Here is a 21,664-nt window from a genome sequence, read left to right as displayed (position 1 = left end):
GAAACAGAAAATCTGAACAGACCAATAATGGTTAAGAGCATATTAAATCAGTAATAAAAATTCTCCCATCACAGAAAAATCTTAGGACCAGATGGCTTCAATGCTGAATTCTACCAAATATTTAAGTAACTAATACCAGTCTTTCTCAAAGTTTTCTGAAAAATGGAAGAGGAAAGAACACTTCCCAACTCATTTTATAAAGCCGGCATTACTCTAATACCAAGGCCAGACAAGGACACCACAAGGAAAAAAAAATTACAGACCAACATCCCTGATGAATGATGGATTAAAAATTCTTAACAAAATAATAGCAAACAAAATTCAACAGCTTATTAAAAGGATAATTCACTATGAGCAAGTGGGGTTAATTCCTGGAATTCAAGAACAGTTTAATATAGGCAAATCAATTAATTCCATATATCACATTAACAAAATAAAAAACAAAAACTATGATAATCTCAACAGATGAAGAAAAGAAATTCAACAAAATTTAACATGCTTTCATGATAAAAACTCACAAGAAATTAAGTAGAACTGTTCCACAACACAATAAAGGCCATATAAAAAATTCATAGCTAAACTCATATTCAACAGATGCGTAGACCAATAAAATTGAATAGAGAACTGAGAAATAAATCCACACATTTACAGCCTTTTCATTTTTGACAATGATGTCAAGAAAATGCATTGGAGGAAAGGCAGTCTATTTAATAAATGGTGTTGGAAAACTGGATATCTACACACAGGAGAATGAAATTAGACCCTTATCCTACACCACTTATAAAAATCAAAATTGATTAAAGACTTACACTGTAAATACAGTATAAGAAAACATATGGGGAAAGCTTCATGGCATGTTTTTGGGCAATGAATTTTTTTTTTTTAGTGTGACCCAAAAAGCACAAGCAACAAAAGCAAACACAGACAAATGGGATCACACCAAACTAAAAAGCTTTTGTACAGGAAAAAAAAAACAATTAGTAGAGTAAGGAGACAACCTATGGAATAGAAGAAAATATTTGCAAAACATACATCTGATAAAGACTTAATATTCTAAACATATTTGGAACTTAACTCATAAAAAGAAAACAATAACTTCATTTAAAAATGGGAAAAATACCTCAATAGATATTTCTTAAAAGGTGTAGAAACAGCCAACAAGTATATGAAAAAAATGAGCACCAGTAATCATCAGGGAAATACATATGAAAACCACAGTGAAGTTCATCTAATATCTGTAATATGGCTTTTGTCTTATGTGACAAATGATAAGAAGTATTGGCAAAGATGTGGAGAAAAGAGAATCCTTGTACACTGTTGGTGGGAATGAAAATTAATACAGTCATTATGGGAAACAGTATGGAAGTTCCTCAAAAATTAGAACTACTATATGATCCAGTAATTTCACTACTGGTTATAAATCCAAATAATTTGAAATCAGTATGTAGAAGAGAGATCTGCACTCCCACATTCATTGCAGCATTATTCACAATAGCCATGACATGAAATAAATCTAAGTGTTCATCAGTGAATGAATGGATAAAGAATATGTGGCATATATACATGATGAAATACTATTTAGCTATACAAAGCAGGAAATCCTGTCATTGTGACAACATGAATATACCTGGAGGATGTGTTAAGTGAGGTAAGCCAGGCATAAAAAGAAAAGTACCACATGATCTCACTTATATATGGAGTGTAAAGAAGTTGAACTGAGTAAAATAGTGGCATCCTGAGGCTGGGGGGCATGAGGAGTGGGCAGATGTTTGTCAGAGGACACGAAACTTCAGTCGGCCCTTTATATGGGTCTTCACTCTCACTAGAACTTAAAGTCTCCGTGTCAGCACGGTGTAATTTCTATTGTTTTTGCACCTTACCATTCTCCCCCTTCCTTTTATTAAAAAAATTTTTAACCAGAAAATAAGGATAGTTAAATCCTGAGATAGGGATTAAGTCATGGTTTAAATGAGGAACAATCAGTGCATCAGATTCTGTCCTCTTCTCTGCACACAATGAATTTATAGTTAAGGATCCCTTTGCTATGACGGTAGAAAACCTCACTGACTGCACCAGTGAGGAAGAAGAGTGCATGGACTCACAGGGAGCCTCACAGCGGCCACATGGCAAGCTCCACGTGGAGCTGCCATTAAGGCATGTTCTCTCCTTGTTGGTGCCGATAACAACAGGGAACAGTGCAGCATGCATTTTAAGACCTGGCCTGGAATAAATATGTTTTGTCTTTCCCTCCCTGGGAAAAAAAAAAAAAAAAAACACTTCAGTGAGACAAGTGAAATAAGTTCAATAGATCTATTGTATGACATGGTGATGATATAATCAATAACATATTATCATAATTTTATATTTATTCTATATACATTTTGAATATAAGTTGAGCTTTCTCAAACCAGAAGCAAGAATTAGTCATTCTTGACACATTTTCCTGTTCTCCACCTCCTCCCAGTTTTTCAGTGTGCTAGAACCAGATATCTGCCTTATACCAATATTTCCTGATGACCGTCTCTCTACGAGTCATATAGACTCATCCTTGACTCACCTTGGTGACCTCCACAATACCCCATGCACAGTGCAGGTATGCCACAGTGATCACCTCTAAGTCTCAGCATCCCTCCATGGAAATTGTGCCTACTTTTCTCTGAACCCACCAATTAGACTTCCCCATAAGAAACCTGCTTGGGCAATGCCCCAGACCCCAGTAAAGGTTTTGGCCCTCATGTCCCTTGCTCTCTCTCTCTCCCCTGCTTTCCAGCCACTGGTTAAATATGCATATGTCCTGGATGACTCCCCACTTCCCATTGATCCTGTGAGGTATGCTAACCCCTTCTCTCTGGGATTTGTAAGTAATACACTAAAAAATCATAAGTATGTGAGATAATACATATTTTAAATAGCTTCATTTAGTCAGTCCACAATGTATACAAAACATCGTGCTACATACAATAAATATGTAAATTTTATCATCAGTTCAAAGAAGTTAGAAGTCAACAGACTGGATTTTAAAAACAACAACAAAATAAGCAAAATTCAACTATACATTGCCTACAAGAAACCCAATTTAAATATAAAGACAAAAACATTTAAAGTAAGGAGAGAAAGACATAACAATTGTCTCAGTCTGTTCTGTATTGCTATAACAGAATACTTGAGACTGGGTAATTCATAAAGAAAAGAGTCTATTTAGATCACAGTTCTGCAGGCTGGGAAGTATGAGAAACAGTGTTGGTATCTAGTGAGGTCCATGTGCTGGGTCAAGCCGTGGCAGAGGAGGTCAAAGGGGAAGCAGACACATGTGAAGAAGCAAAATTAAGGGTCACCCTCACTTTATAACAAAACATGCTCAATGGAACTAATCCATCTCTGTGAGAACTAATCAATCTCACGAGCAAGCATTCAGTCATTACCACAAGAACTGTACCCAGAAATTTATGAAGTATCTTCCCCCATGATTCAAATACCTCCCACTAGGCCCCACCTCTCAACACCTTCACATAGGGATCAAATTTCAACCTGAGTTTGATGGTGAAAAACCATATATAAACCAGTGCATTCCACGCCCCTCAATACTGATGTCCATCAGTATTGAATGGACATATATAAAATATATATGGATGTATATAAAATACAATCATTACTTCCCAACAGTCTCCCAAAGTCCTAATTTGTGTTAGCACCAAAACAAAAGCCAAAATCAGTCCCATCTGAGACTCAGGGCAAGCTGCTTCCAGTTTTGAGTGTAAAATAAAAAACAAGTTATTTACTTCCAAGACACAATTGTGAGACAGACATTTGGTAAATATTCCCATTCCCAAAGGGAAAAGTCATCCAAAAGAAGGTAACAACAGGCCCCAAGCAAATAAAAAACCTGATGGAGCATACATTAAATCTTAAAGGTCATAAATAATCTTCTTTGACTCCACATCCCACATCCTTGGTGCACTGGTGTGAAGGGTGGACTCCCAATGCCTCATGCAGTCAGTCCCACCTCATGGTTTTGTTACCAGAAAGGGATCTTGATTCAGACCCCAAGACAAGGTTCTTGGATCTCACACAAGAAAGAATTCACGGTGGCTCATGCTTGTAATCCCAGCACTTTGGGAGGCCGAGGCGGGTGGATCACGAGGTCAGGAGATCCAGACCACGGTGAAACCCCGTCTCTACTAAAAATACAAAAAATTAGCCGGGCGTGGTGGCAGGCGCCTGTAGTCCCAGCTACTCGGAGAGGCTGAGGCAGGAGAATGGCGTGAACCCGGAAGGCAGAGCTTGCGGTGAGCCGAGATTGCACCACTGCACTCCAGCCTGGGCAACAGAGCAAGACTCTGTCTCAAAAAGAAAAAAGAAAAAAAAAAAAAGAATTCAAGGGGAGTCCATAGAGTAAAGTGAAAGCAAGTTTATTAAGAAAGTAAAGCAATTAAAAAATGGCTATTCCACAAGCAGAGCAGCAGCATGGGCCACTGGTTGTCCATTTTTATGGTTCCTTCTTGATTATATACTAAATAAGGGGTGGATTATTCGTGAGTTTTCCAGGAAAGGGGTGGGCAATTCCCAGAACTGAGGATTCCTCCCCTTTTTAGACCATATAGGGTAACTTCCTGACATTGCCATGGCATCAGTAAATTGTCATGGCACTGGTGAGAGTGTCTTTCAGCATGCTAATGGATTATAGTTTACATGAATTATAATTATACATGTAATGAGCGGTGAGAATCACCAGAGGTCAGTTTTGTCACCGTCTTGGTTTTGGTGGGCTTTAGCCAGCTTCTTTACTGCAAACTGTTTTATCAGCAAGGTCTGTATCTCATGCCAACCTCCTATCTCATTGTGTGACTGAAAACACCTTAACTTCCAGGGAATGCAACCCTGTAGGTCTCAGCCTTATTTTACCCTACGGAGTAGGGTCACTCTGGTTCAAATGCCTCTGACAGTTTTGCTAGGCACAGCTCAAATGACCGCTGTCATAGATTGGAATCAAATGCCTATAACTTTTCAATTTGGGGTTACACGCTGCCACTGGCTTTACCATTCTGGGGTCTGGTAGTGGCCTACACCTATGGATCCACTAGGTATTGTCCTTGTGGGGATTCTCTGTAGTGGCTCTGCCCCTCAGGCAGGTTTTGGCCTAGTATCCCAAGTTTTCTGATACAGCCTCTGAAATCTAGGTGGAGGCTGCCAAGCCTCTATGGCTTTTGCATTCTGGGCACCTACAGCCCTAACACCTTGTAGAAGCTGCCAAAGCTTACCACCTGACTGCTCCAAAGTGGAAGCCTGGGTCACACTTGGGGCCACTGGAGACATGGCTGCTTCAGCCAGAGCAGCTAGGATGCAGGAAGCAGTGTCCTGAAACAATGCAGGGCAGCAGTCCCTCAGAGCTGTCCAACAAAACTATTTTGATAGTGCCTGGATGGGAGGGACAGCCTGGAAAATCTATGAAATGCTGTCAGAGCCTTGTTCTCACTGTTTTCACTGTTATGTAACAAGCAGTCACTTGACTGCACCCTTGGATTCCTCTTCTAAAAACACTTTTTCATTCTCTACCACATAGGTAGGCTAAACATTTCTCCAATATTTATGATCTGCTTCCCTTTTAATTATAAATTCTACCTCTAGGTCATTTCTTTGCTCCCATAACTGAGCATGAGCAGTGAAAAGTAACCATACCATTCTTGGAGGCTTTCCTGATTGGAAATTTCTTCCACCAGATATCCTAGTCCATCACCCTTAAGTTCAGTCCTCCACGTGGCCATACAGCATGAACACAAGGCAGCCAAAAATTTTGCTACAATGAAACAAGGGTGACCTTTGCTTTGGTTCCCAAATAAATACTCCTCATTTCTATCTAAGACTTCATCAAAATGGCCTTTACTGTCTATGTTCCTATCAATGTTTTGGTCACAGGCATTTAATCTCTAAAAAGCTTTAAATTTTCCCTCACTTTTTTTGTTGTCTTCCGAGTCCTCATCAGAATCACCCTTAATGATCTGTTCATACAAATAGAGCCTTTTTCAAGAGAATTTTAGACGAATATTCCTGATGAACATCGATGCAAAAATCCTCGATAAAATACTGGCAAATCGAATCCAGCAGCACATCAAAAAGCTTATCCACCATGATCAAGTGGGCTTCATCCCTGGGATGCAAGGCTAGTTCAACACATGCAAATCAATAAACATAATCCAGCATATAAACAGAACCAATGACAAAAACCACATGATTATCTGAATAGATGCAGAAAAAGCCTTTGACAAAATTCAACAGCCCTTCATGCTAAAAACTCTCAATAAATTAGGTATTGACGGGACGTATCTCAAAATAAAAAGAGCTATCTATGACAAACCTACAGCCAAAATCATATTGAATGGGCAAAAACTGGAAGCATTCCCTTTGAAAACGGGCACAAGACAGGGATGCCCTCTCTCACCATTCCTATTCAACATAGTGTTGGAAGTTCTGGCCAGGGCAATCAGGCAGGAGAAGGAAATAAAGGGTATTCAATTAGGAAAAGAGGAAGTCAAATTGTCCCTGTTTGCAGATGACATGATTGGATATCTAGAAAACCCCATCATCTCAGCCCAAAATCTCCTTAAGCTGATAGGCAACTTCAGCAAAGTCTCAGGATACAAAATCAATGTACAAAAATCACAAGCATTCTTATACACAAATAGCAGACAAACAGAGAGCCAAATCATGAGTGAACTCCCATTCAAAATTGCTTCAAAGAGAATAAAATACCTAGGAATCCAACTTACAAGGGATGTGAAGGACCTCTTCAAGGAGAACTACAAACCACTGCTCAATGAAATAAAAGAGGATACAAACAAATGGAAGAACAAATAGAATCCATGCTCATGGGTAGGAAGAATCAATATCGTGAAAATGGCCATACTGCCCAAGGTAATTTATAGATTCAATGCCATCCCCATCAAGCTACCAATGAATTTCTTCACAGAATTGGAAAAAACTACTTTAAAGTTCATATGGAACCGAAAAAGAGCCCACATTGCCAAGTCAATCCTAAGCCAAAAGAACAAAGCCGGAGGCATCACGCTACCTGACTTCAAACCATACTACAAGGCTACAGTAACCAAAACAGCATGGTACTGGTACCAAAATGGAGATATATACCAATGGAACAGAACAGAGCCCCCAGACATAATGCCACATATCTACAACCATCTGATCTTTGACAAACCTGACAAAAACAAGAAATGGGGAAAGGATTCCCTGTTTAATAAATGGTGCTGGGAAAACTGACTAGCCATATGTAGAAAGCTGAAACTGGATCCCTTCCTTACACCTTATACAAAAATTAATTGGAGATGGATTAAAGACTTACCTGTTAGACCTAAAACCATAAAAACCCTAGAAGAAAACCTAGGCAATACCATTCAGGACATAGGCATGGGCAAGGACTTCATGTCTAAAACACCAAAAGCAATGGCAACAAAAGCCAAAATCGACAAATGGGATCTAATTAAACTAAAGTTTCTGCACAGGAAAAGAAACCACCATCAGAGTGAACAGGCAACCTACAGAATGGGAGAAAATTTTTTCAATCTACTCATCTGACAAAGGGCTAATATCCAGAATCTACAATGAACTCAAACAAATTTACAAGAACAAAACAACTCCATCAACAAGTGGGTGAAGGATATGAACAGACACTTCTCAAAAGAAGACATTTATGCAGCCAAAAAACACATGAGAAAATGCTCATCATCACTGGCCATCAGAGAAACGCAAATCAAAACCACAATGAGATACCATCTCACACCAGTTAGAATGGCCATCATTAAACACTCAGGAAACAACAGGTGCTGGAGAGGATGTGGAGAAATAGGAACATTTTTACACTGTTGGTGGGACTGTAAACTAGTTCAACCATTGTGGAAGTCAGTGTGGCGATTCCTCAGGAATCTAGAACTAGAAATACCATTTGACCCAGCAATCCCATTACTGGGTATATGCCCAAAGGATTATAAAACATGCTGCTATAAAGACACATCACATGCACACGTATGTTTATTGTGGCACTATTCACAATAGCAAAGAGTTGGAACCAACCCAAATGTCCAACAATGATAGACTGGATTAAGAAAATGTGGCACATATACACCATGGAATACTATGCAGCCTTCAGAAATGATGAGTTAATGTCCTTTGTAGGGACATGGATGAAGCTGGAAACCATCATTCTCAGCAAACTATCGCAAGGACAAAAAACCAAACACTGCATGTTCTCACTCATAGGTGGGAATTGAACAATGAGAGCACATGGAAACAGGAAGGAGAACATCACACACCGGGGCCTGTTGTGGGGTGGGAGGAGGGGGGAGGGATAGCATTAGGAGATATACCTAATGTTAACTGATGAGTTAATGGCGTAGCACACCAACATGGCACATGTATACATATGTAACAAACCTGCACGTTGTGCACATGGACCCTAAAACTTAAAGTATAATAAAAAAAAAGAAAAAAAAAGAAATAGAGCCCTTTTCAAGCCTAATCCTCCAAACTCCTTCAACCTTGCTCATTACCAAATTTGAAATCCACTTCCACACTTTCAGGTATTTTACAGCAACACTCCATTCGTGGTACCAGTTTTCTACCTTAGTCTGTTTTCTGTTTCTTACAACAGAAAATCCAAAACTAGGTTATCTCTAAAGAAAAAAAAATATTTCTTAAAGTTATGGAGGCTGAGAGTTCCAAGACTGAGGGCCTCTTGCTGGTGGAACTCTCTGTAGCGTCCTGAGGTGGCACAGAGCATCACACAGAAGGGGCTGAGCATGCTACATCACAATATGGTGAAGGAAGTCAAAGGGGAAGTAGATACATGCAAAGAGGCAAAACCTGAGGGTGCATCCAGGCTTTATGACAACCTACTCTCAAAGCGTCAGTCCCACAAGAATGAATTCAGTCTTGCAAGAGTGAGAACTCACTACCGTGAGAACAGCAACAAGCCATTCACAAGAGATTCACCCTCATGACCCACATATCTCCCACTAGGGCCCATCTTCCAATACCACCACATTGGGGATCAAATTTCAATGTGAGTTTTGGTGGAGAGAAGTCATATTCAAACTCCAGTGCCAGGCTATCAAAGAAAGCTAGAATGACTATATTCATATTAGACAATTCATAGACAGAAATATTACCAAAGATATAGAGGGTCATTTTTTAATGTTCTGGTGTTAATTAATCAAATAGCATTGCAAAATTCAAAATATTTCTATACCTAATAACAGAACTTCAAAATACCAGAAGGAAAACCCTTGACAGAATTTCAAGGGTAATAAGCAAATTCACAATTAAAATGAAAGATTTTAACATTCCTCCATGATAATTGACAGAAAAAGTAGGCAGAAAATCTGTATCTTCAGTAAAGATACAGAAGACTTGACAAAACATAGACCAACTTGAACTACTTGACATTTATAGAACACTCCACCCAACCATAGTAGAAAATGCATTATTTTCAAGTACACATGAAACATTTACCAAGATAGACTGTGTTCTGGCCAAAATTCAAGTTTTAATAAATTCAGTAATAGAAAGATAGCTGGAAAATCCCCAAATATTTGGTAACTAAATATCACACTTGTAAACAAACTATAAGGAAGAAATATAAAGTGGGATTTCAAAACATTGTGAACTGGACAAAAATGAAAACACTACATATCAACATTTAAGAGATGTGCCTACATGTATCCCAGAACTTAAAGTAAAATAAAGAGATGTGCCTAAAGTACCAGATAAATAAAAATACTGTAGTACTGAATATCTATAGTATAAAAGAAAAAAACTTCTACCTGAAGGAACTAAAAAAAAAAATAAAGAAAAGAAAATTAAACCCAAAGTAAGTAGAAAAAAGGAAATAATGAATATCAAAGTGGTTATCAATTAAATAGGAAACAAAGCAATAGAGAAAATCATTGAAACCAAAAACTGGTTCTTTAAAGAGATCAGTGAGGCTGACAAACATCTAGCAGGAAGGATTAGGGTAAAAAAGAAAGCAAAAAGCAACATAAATTACCAATATCAACAATAAAATAAGTGACAACTACAGATTCTACAAATATTGAGAGTAATAAATGAATATTATGAATAACTTTATGCAATACATTGGACACTTAGATGAAATGCACTAGTCCTTTAAGGCACAAACTATAAAAAGCTCATGCAAAAAGAAATAGGTGACCTGAATAGCCCTATGTCAATTAAAGGAATTTAGTTTGTTAAAAATCTTCACACAAGGAAAACTCCAGTGTGAAATGTCTTCACTGGGGAATTCTACTAAACAAAGAGAAAAAATAATACAACTTCTAAACAAACGATTTCAGAAAATCAAAAAGGAGCAAACGCCTCCCAATTCATTCTATGAGACCAGTATTACTCTGACACTAAAACCAGACTAATATATTAAAGAAAATGAAAATTACAGACCACTATCCCTTATGAAAATAAATGTAAAACTTCTTAACATTTTAGAAAATTGAATCAAATGATATATAATATAGTTAATTTATCATGACCAAGTTTATCCCAGAAATGTGAGGTGGGTTTTAATATTTGAAAATCAATCCATTTAATTCATCATAATAAGAGACTAAAACAGAAAAAAAGATCATCTCAATAAATATAAAAAGAATTTGCCAAAAATCCATATCCATTCCCAATAAAGATTCTCAGCATACTAGACATAGAAGAGAATTTCTTCCAATTGATAAATGGCATCTGTAACAACTTTCCCCTAACGTTACAGTTATTAATGAAACTGAATGCTGTACCTTTAATATAAGCAACACAGCAAGCATGCATATTTTCATCACTTACATTAACTACTATAATTACGATACTAGCCAGTACCACAAATCAAGAAAAAGAAATAAATGGCATCCATATTAGAAAGAAAGATGTAAAGATATCTATTACCAGATAGTATGATCCTTTATATTGAAAATCCTATGGAATGTTCAAAAAATTCTATAATTTACGTATAAAAATCAATCATGTTTCTATATACTAGCAAAGAACAACTGGAAGTTGAAATTAAATAAAGAATCAGAACCAATCGAAAATATAAAATATGTATAAGTCTGGCAAAAGATGTACAAGTCCTATAAAATAAAGACTATAAAAACATTTGTGAAGCAAACTTACAAAGACCTAATATATGATGCTATGTATCATTATCAAGGACTCAGAGACTCAAAAATTTCAAGATGTTATTTCTCTCTAAATTGATCTCTAGATTCAATTCCTTCAAAATCTCAATAGGCTTTTTATAGAGATTGACAAGTAATTGAAAATTAATATGGAAATTCAAAGGGCCTAGAAGAATCGAAACAACTTTGTAAAAAAGAAACACATTTGAATATTGACTTTAATTCACCAACCAACTTTTAAGACTATAGTGTAATTACTATGGTCAAGTATCTGTGGTACTGGCATCAAGATAAACAACCCATCAGTGGAATAGAATACAAATTTATACATAATCTACACATATATAGTCAGCTGACTTTAGAAAAAGATGCAAATGCAAGTCAGATGAGAAAAGATAGTCTTTTCAACAATTAATACTGAAACAGATATCCACATGCAAAAAAATAAAAAAACAAAATATTGAGCTTGAACCCATACCATATAAAAGTGAAACTTGAAGCTGCACACTGTGGCTCATACCTGTAATCTCACCACTTTGGAAGGACAAGGTGGGCCAGATCACAAGGTCAGGAGATCGAGACCATCCTGGCCAACATGGTGAAACCCCGTCTCTACTAAAAATACAAAAATTAGCTGGGTGTGGTGGCTCATGCCTGTAATCCCAGCTACTCAGGAGGCTGAGGCAGGAGAATCACTTGAACCAGGGAGTCAAAGACTGCAGTAAGCCGAGATAGTGCCGCTGCACTCCAACCTGGCAACAGAACAAGACTCCATCTCAAAAAAAAAAAAAAAAAAAAGAAAATGAACTTTGAAGTGGATCATAGATCTATATGTAAAACCTAACACCACATAACTTCTAGACGTAAACATAAGACAAAATGTTTGTAACTTTGGGTTAGACAAATATTATTTGGATATTTTATCAAAAGCAGAATTCATAAAAGAATGAATTTAAAATTTTGACTTTATCAAAAGAAGAAATGAATGATCTTGAAAAGTCGCTGCTAAAAGAATAAAAAAAAAGGTAGACTACGAAAACTATTTTCAACTAATATATCTGATAAAGACTATCAAGAATATATAAAGAAATCTTAACATTCAACCAAAAGAAAACATGCAACCCCAGTGAAAAACATGGGCAAAAGATTTGATAATACATTCCACTAAAAAAGACATATAGGTGGATTCATCATATGAAAACTTGCTCAACATAATTAGTAGAAAAATTAACATTGAAACTATAATAAGATACCACTACACGTCTATTAGAATGTCTAAAATTCAATAGAAATAACCATATTAATGTTGGCAAGGGTGCTGAGTAAATGAAACTTTTATATATTACTGGTAGAAACGTAAAAGTGTCTAACCACGCTGAAAAACACTTTGGCAGTTTCTTAGAAAGCTTAATGTATACCTACCATATGAATCAGCTATTCCACTCCGTGTTATTTCATCACTGGCCATCAGAGAAATGCAAATCAAAACCACAATGAGATACCATCTCATACCAGTTAGAATGGCCATCATTAAAAAGTCAGGAAACAACAGGTGCTGGAGAGGATGTGGAGAAATAGGAACACTTTTACACTGTTGGTGGGACTGTAAACTAGTTCAACCATTGTGGAAGTCAGTGTGGCGATTCCTCAGGGATCTCGAACTAGAAATACCATTTGACCCAGCCATCCCATTACTGGGTATATACCCAAAGGACTATAAATCATGCTGCTATAAAGACACATGCACACGTATGTTTATTGCGGCACTATTCACAATAGCAAAGACTTGGAACCAACCCAAATGTCCAACAATGATAGACTGGATTAAGAAAATGTGGCACATATACACCATGGAATACTATGCAGCCATTAAAAATGATGAGTTCATGTCCTTTGTAGGGACATGGATGAAGCTGGAAACCATCATTCTCAGCAAACTATCACCAGGACAAAAAAACAAACACCGCATGTTCTCACTCATAGGTGGGAATTGAACAATGAGAACACATGGACACAGGAAGGGGAACATCACACACCAGGGGCCTGTTGTGGGGTGGTGGGAAGGGGGAGGGATAGCATTAGGAGATATACCTAATGTTAAATGACGAGTTAATGGGTACAGCACACCAGCATGGCACATGTATACATACGTAACTAACCTGCATGTTGTGCACATGTACCCTAAAACTTAAAGTATAATAAAAAAGATAAATTAATGCACATGTTTATACAAAGATTTGTAAATGAATGTTCACGGAAACTTTATTTTCAGTAGCCCAAAACTAAAAACAACTCAAATGTCTATCAACGGTGTAATGAATAAGCCAATTTACTTAGCAACAAAAAGTAAGGAACAATTGGTAACACACAACAATAAGGATGCATCTTAAAATATTTGTGATGAATAAAAGAAACCAGAAGAATAAAAAGAGCATATACTGTATGAATGCTGGGTAAAGTAGGGGTTGGGAGGCACAAAAGAGAAGGACTACAAGGAGCATGGAGAAACATTTGAGTTTGATAAACATGTTTATTATATTGATTTTGATTGTGATTTTATGGATGTATGCATTTGTGGAAACATATAAAATTATACACTTTAACTATATATAGTATGTCAATTATACCTCAGCAAGATTGTTTAAAAGGAGAGAGAAAGAGAGACAGAGAGAGAGAGTGAGAAAGAATATTCTGGGGCTCCACCTAAACTCAGTTGAGAAAGAATGCAATGAATTTGCTTCACAGATGAGGAATGCCCTTAACTCCTGCAAAATATGAGAAGTAAGCATAGGTGCTGTGGCACGTAGGAAGGGTATGTAACCACGCTTTGGCAAGTCAAGATATTATCCTAGAGATAATGTACTTACCTTGACTATTAAATGCTAATACAATTAGCTAAATGAAAACAGAAAAAAAGTGCAAGAAATTTTCCCAATAGGGGTCTTGCGTAAGGAAAGACCCAAAGATAAAGAAGAAAATGATTCATTTCAGGAATTTGAGATACTATAAATGATTCTTAAGAGGCATAAAATGGTAGAGGCAAGAGGATATATGTGAATACATAGATCCATGATAATATTATCATGACCCTGAGGAACTGGAATACACTGAAGTATCCTCTGCTTCAATAATATAAAATTGTTTCCATTACAGTTTCAGTTGTGACTATTTTTGATGCATTCCATTTTGTTCCAAGATAGAAATCAATACGTGGAAAAACTTTTAATAAAACAAGCATTTTGAAATGCTCCAATCTTCCTAACATTCAGGATAAGAAAAAGCTCACCACCTTAAGATTATGTTGTTACTGAATACAGGAAACAGCAAGGTAAGAATCTCATTATCTACTCGCATATAGTCAATTTCAAAACTTCCCAAACATTCCTGTTCAGCTGTAAATAATATAGGTTTATGGTTTAGAATTTTAAAATTGCATAAACTGCAAATTTACCTTTGATTCTTAAAAAAAATGACTCAACCGGCAAATTGCTGTGTGACAGGCACAGTGCTAGGCACTGAAGTCACAAATATAAGAACAATGAAGTTCTACCATTTGGGAAAAATTAGACTGTGATTAATTCAGAGTAAGTATGCAGGCCTCCATAGTTTCCACAAAATTCAATGTGCTCTGTTGAACATCAATTTAATGGAATTAGAATTCTGCTTGAAGCCTTAAATTTCCATAGAGATAACAATTTATTCACCAAAGGAGTGTTCACCCACATTAAGAGAAAGTGAAATGTGGTCTGAGATTGAATTTAGCATCCTGATAACATTGCCTTAAGTACAAACCCCTTCTGTGAGGTCAAGATTAGAAAGATTAGTGGGAAAGAACAATTTTTCTTACAAGAGCAAGCTCTAGGCTTGTAGGTCTGCTTCATAACAGGGCTTTGATCTTTCCCATTTTGCTAATCTGTAAATCCAATCACACTTGCAGTTGAGCACACAGATTTCATTCTCTCTTATGAGCTAGGCATCCCTCTGAACTGCTATATGGCCAGACCAAAACTCTCTTTGAGAGAATTATGTTAAGTCTTATGACTGAGACTAATCATTACAAAATGCATTTTAGTCTTAAAAGGAGAGAGGAAAAAATATTATCAGTATTACGAATATTGAGATCAGTTTTCATTGATCATTAGAATCAGTAAATCAGACATCATTTTCTACTATATATAAAATATACTATATATAAAATGTATGTGTGCTTATATATAATAGAATTTCTACCAAAAAATAAGTAGAGCAAATTTATCCCTCTATATAAAATTTGTAAAGGCTCCCAGGATTATAGCAAAAGAGAAATATCACATGTAAAGTGAAAAATAAAAACATATTATTGGATTGAATTTCCAAGAGTTACTAAGGAAATAACATTATTCAACAAATGACTAGCAATTTTTTTAAAAAAAAAAACAGATTATTCAGTTCTAATTTTAAAAATCTATTGCATGTGACTAAAATATTTAAATACTAGAAAATTTGAAAGAAATGTCCAAAATATCCATGGTTTAATTTTTATATAATATTGGAATAGGAAAGAAAGAACAGAAAAAGTAAAAACTATGATAGAAATAATTAAAAATATTGTTTATATAAAACTTTTAAAACTAAAACAACAAAACGAACAAAAATAAATTAAACCTCAATGTGAAAAAAATATATATTTTTTGTAATATGTGTCAAAGAACTAATCTCTTGATTCTACTTTAAACATCTTGCAAAAAAGACAAACCAATTTAAAAGAAATAGGAAAGGGGCAAATATTTAGAATAGATACTTAGATAGAAATACAAATAGCTCATAACCAAATTAAAATGTTCCATCTAGTTCCACAGCAAAAGCAATGCAAAATAACATATTAAATTTCTGTGTTTCATGTAACAAATCACAAAAGTTTTGTTTGTTAATATACAGTATTGGAAACTGTGCTAAGAAATGAGTGCTGTTTGTGGGAACACCAATTGAGAAACTCTTTGGAAGAAAATGCAGCTATATTGACCAAAATGTCATACCATACATAACTGTTTAACAATCTTTGTTGTAGAAATTTACCTAGTCATGTTCACACATACACAAACATATATGTACAAAGATGATTCTTACAGCCTTATTAATAAAAGCAAAAACCTGAAAATATCTTAATACTGTCAATAAATAAATGTCATGTCAATAAACATAACATAAATTTTGTTCCATTTATGCCAATGAATATGATACAGTTATTAAAGGATGAATTGTATTAGTAGGTGTAAAAAGGAACAAAACTGAAGATTTATCAATGGGTGAATAAAAGCAAGCTAGAGAAAATTGTGTATAAAATACTCCCATTTCCATAAACATGAAGAAGCTACAGAAACTGAGGTTTGTACAGCCATGGCAAAATTTTGGAAGAGTACATATGAAAATTGATTATGTTACCTCTCAGAAGTAAGATTCTAGCTCTGAGGTGATAGGCAGATAATTCTTATTGTGTAATTTCTTGTACTACTTGGATTTTAAAATTATATTTATACCCTGTTTTCATAATGAAAATACTTTTTTTTTTTTTTTCGAGACGGAGTCTCGCTCTGTCACCCAGGCTGGAGTGCAGTGGTGCGATCTCGGCTCCCTGCAAGCTCCGCCTCCCGGGTTCATGCCATTCTCCTGCCTCAGCCTCTCCGAGTAGCTGGGACTACAGGAGCCCGCCACCAGGCCGGGCTAATTTTTTGTGTATTTTTAGTAGCGAAGGGGTTTCACCGTGGTCTCAATCTCCTGACCTCGTGATCCGCCCGCCTCGGCCTCCCAAAGTGCTGGGATTACAAGCGTGAGCCACCGCGCCTGGCCAATGAAAATACTTTCTAAGCATCACTGTAATAAAGATTTTAACTTTTAACTTCAGAATAATAATATTTGGTCGGGTGTTTAATGTGTCAAACACTGTGTTATGTGTCTTCTAAGCACTCTTCTAAACATCACAACAATTATAAAGAGTATTTCTATCTCCATTTTAAAGATGACAGAGCAAAACTCAGAAACATTAAATAACTTGTAAAAATTCACATAACTAATGAGTGCTACATTTACTCCATCCAAAAGTTTCACTAATCAAATGGTTATAAGTTTGGATTCTTAAGGACCAATGCCAGGACTTAACACATTGGTGAAAATGGGAATAATTGACTGTCTTCTTGAAGCTTTATTTGTTCATTCGATTTTTAATACTCATGGGTGGGAGAGGACTCCTGATTCTCACATGTTACAGTAGCTGGTAATAATCTAGCCATTCTGTTATAAATAACTAAAAAACTAGACAAATATGTATATGAAAAGTATATGAAAAGAAAAATATATTTTCAGAACACAACCATGATCCCCAAGATAAAGATAACAAACGTGGTGAACCTTATGATTGCCCAGCTTTCAGCTCAGAGGCACCCATAGCACTTGGAGCTGAAGACCAAGAGGCACACAGGTATCTGAGCTGAGGAGACAGAAATCAAAGTTTGGACATAATGTTTTGGACATAATGTAAGGAACTGGAATTTGCAGTCAGAGTACTACAGAATCTAATTTGCAGTCAGAGTACTAGAGAATCGGTAACTGTGAAGAAAAGGAGCTCTAGATTGCTTGCTACATAAGACTCCTATTTAGTCTTTGGCGGATTATTAAAGTATGCACTCACAGGATGATACTTGAAAATGCTGGGCAAAGGACACCTACCAAGTTGCTGAGAAGTCAGTGAAGATTCCAAAGCTTGCATATCCATTGGAAAAATCTGAATTCCAACCAGCCAGAATAGAGAGACCTTGTTGAAACTTCAGATAATTAAATGATATTTCAGAAATCTCACATCTCAAGAATAAGGCTACTCTAGTCCAAATGTAACCACTCTTATGAACAATTCTTAATACAAAAAAGCTGAAGTACAAGTAAATTAAGTCTGCAAGTACCAAATCCAGTCTTCTTTAAATAAGAGGAAAATACACCATTTATAAGGTTTAGGATTAAATAAAACATGAGTAGACATGCAAAGACACAGGAATATATGCCCTATAAGTATGAGAAAAGTTAATCAAAATAAAGAGCTGCAGAAATGATGGAAAGAGCTAACCAGGACACAAAATAGCTATTATAAATATGTTCAAGGACTTAAAAGGACTAAATGAACATAAGGAGGGAAAAGATACAGGATTTCAATAGAAAAATACAAATTATGAGAAAGACAAAATTTTTATATTGAAAATATATCTAAAATAACAAATTCATCAGTTGGCTTTTCAGTATATTATAAACTACAGAAAAGCATCAGTAACTTTGAATACGGGGAAACAGAAGCTACTCAAACTGAAATAGGAAGAAAAAAATGAAGAGACTCTCAGTAAACTGTGAAACGATATCAAGTAGTAAAATATACCTACAATTGGAGTCCCAGAAGAGGCCAAAAGAGACTTAGGGATGGGAGAGGGATGGTGGAAAAATATGTAAAGAAATAATGGTGAAAAATTTTCAAACTCATGGAAAATATAATCACATAAACCCAAGAAGTTTAATAAGCTCTGAGCAGTAAAAACGCAAAGAAAATCACACCAATATACATCATAATCAAAATGTTACAACCTTATCAAAACTACAGCGAGACACCATTTCACACTAGTCAGAATAGCTGTTATTAAAAAGTCAAAAAAACAACAGATACTGGCATGTTGCAGACAAAAGGGAACACTTATACACTGTTGGGGGGAATGTAAATTAGTTCAGCCACTGTGGAAAGCAGTTTGGAGATTTCTCAAAGAACTTAAAACAGAACTATCGTTTGACCCAGGAATCTCATTACTGGATATTTAAAAAAATCATTTTACCAAAGAGATACATGCACTCGTATATTCATCATAGTACTATTCATAGTGGCAAAGGCATGGAAACAACCAAGGTACCCATCAGTGGTGGACTGGATAAGGAAAATGCAGTAAAAATACACAAGAGAATACTATGCAGCCATTAAAAATAACAAAATCATGTCCTTTGCAGCAACATGGATGCAGCTGGAGGCCATTATCCTAAGCATATTAATGCTGGAATAGAAAACCAAATACCACATGCTCTCACTTAAGTGGCTGCTAAACATTGGGTACTCATAGACATAAAGATGCCAATAACAGCAACTGGGAACTACTGAGGGGGAGAGGATAGCAATGGTTGAAAACTACCTGTTGGGTACTATGCTTAGTGCCTGGGTGATGAGACCAATTATACCCCAAACATCAGCATCACACAATATACCCAATAACAAACCTGCACATGTACCTCCTGAATATAAAATCAAAGTTGAAATTTAAAACTGTAAACCAATAATTTTAAAAAGCATTTTAACAAGAAAAAGGATATAATAAAAATAAAACCACAATTCCATAAAATAAATAGAAAACAAATAATACATAGAATTCACAAAACCAAGAGATATTTTTTTGAAAATATTAGTGAAATAATGAACTCCCAGACAAATAAAGAAAAAAGAAAATGAAATACCAATAACAGGAATGATAAAAAGTGCTTCCTTCTATATGCTACTGACAATAAAAGGCAAATAATAAAATTAATATACAACTTAATACGAATAAACTTAATAACTTAAGGGAAATGGAAAAAAGCTCTTTCATTCAACTCAAATGAAATAGAAAAATTAAAGAGCTCCTATCTACTAAAGAAATGATTTCATAGTTATGAATAAACGTCCCACCAACAAATGTATGGGCCCAGATGGATTCACTGGAGAATGCTGACAAACAATTAAGAAAGAAATAAAATAAGCTTATACAAAATATTTCAGAAAATGCAAGATGAAGAAATATTTTCTATCTCATTTTATGAGGCTGCATTGCCTAATGCCAAAACCAAACAAAACATTTACAATACAAACTCACCAGAGACCAATATCCTTCAAGAGTAAAGGTTCAGAAATTCTTTACAAAACATGAATAAGACAAATGCAAAGATACATAGAAAGATAATATCTTAAGAAGAAATCAGGTTTTCCCCAATATTGAAAGTTTCATTCTTACTAAAAAAAATCCATCAATATAATTCAACTTATGAAGTGAATAAAATAATTATATAACCATTTCAAAAAGGGAAAAGAAGAAAAAAATTGTATTTATTTATAAAAATATGCCTAGAACAATAGGAGTAGAAAGTAGACTCATAAACTAATAAAGGGCATCTACCAAAAATACAGAGCTAACATCATTTCTTAGTGTTGAAAGACTGAATGCTTTTCTATTAAGCCTGGGAACAAAGCAAGAATGTCTATTCTCCCATGTTCATTAAACATCATATTAGACATTCTAGTTAATGCAATTAGGCAGAAAAAAGAAATAAATAATGGGAATACATCAATATAATGACAGGAAAGGATGAGTAAGACAATTTTTATTCACAGACATCATTATGTATGTAGAATAGTCTAAGCAATCTGCAAAAAATTTCCATCAAAATTATTAAATATATTTAGAAAGACTATAAGATGCAAGCATTATATATATATGTGCATATATATGCACATATATATGAAAAATTTAAAATACATAAAATATACATATAAATCTATCTAAATATAAATATATAGTCAGTGAGCTGTTATAAAATTTTTAAAATATCATTTGAAAGCATCACAATATGCAAAATACTTAGACACAAATTTAGCAAAATGCATAGATACAACTACACTGAAAACAATAACATATTGCTGAGAGAATTTAAAGAGAACCTAAATAAATGGAAAGATATGCTGCATTCATAATTTAGAATTATTCAACACAGGTATTGTTAATAAGTGACTTCTACTCAAACTCATGTTTAGATTCAAAACAATACTAATCAAAACCCCAACAGACTTTTCTTGTAGAAATGAATAAGCTTTATGTGTTTGTGTGGTAATGCAAATGACCTGGAAGGACCAAAACAGTACTGACAAAATAAGAACAAAAAATCAATATATCAAAAAAGAGTCCAGAAATAGACCATCCACATACAGTTGATCTATTTCTACTTTGGCACCAAAACAATTCAATGGGAGAGAGTTGAGTCTTTTCAACGATTGCAGATACAATAATTAGATACCTATATGAAAAGTATTTGTAAAAGGATAATTTCTAGAAAATATAGCAGTGCCTTACTTAATATACTAAAAGTTTGGTGGCCTTATTATAGAAATTTCCTTTTCTCTGGAATATTGGCTATATACTTTTAAAACACTGGCATTTGGGTTTCACTCCACTTACTAGCCATATGAGCTCTTTTCTGACCCTTCACTTCTTTCTCTGTAAGATGGACTTATTAATACTCATCCTTTTCTTCTCCCAAAAGTAAGGCAATATCAAACAGGATAATCAAAGTATTCACATATCTTCTCCTGCAGTCCAATCTTTACACTTTCCGTCATGCTTTTGTTTTGCCTTCTCCTTCCTTAGCATAAAAGTTATCAGCATGTCTTCAGTTAAAAA

General features: G+C 35.3%; 1 long non-coding RNA gene across 4 annotated transcripts in view; it reads right to left on the bottom strand.

The window, feature by feature from the left end:
- LOC134736905 (uncharacterized) overlaps positions 1-21,664 on the bottom strand; it is a 503,219-nt gene that overhangs the window by 56,552 nt on the left and 425,003 nt on the right. The gene's annotated exons all lie outside the window — the stretch shown is intronic.

The sequence above is a fragment of the Symphalangus syndactylus genome, chromosome 6 (genome assembly GCF_028878055.3).
Source record: "Symphalangus syndactylus isolate Jambi chromosome 6, NHGRI_mSymSyn1-v2.1_pri, whole genome shotgun sequence".
Lineage (NCBI taxonomy): Eukaryota > Metazoa > Chordata > Mammalia > Primates > Hylobatidae > Symphalangus > Symphalangus syndactylus.
The sequence above is the reverse complement of the archived record's forward strand: the minus strand, read 5'-3'. Positions and strand labels throughout refer to the sequence as shown.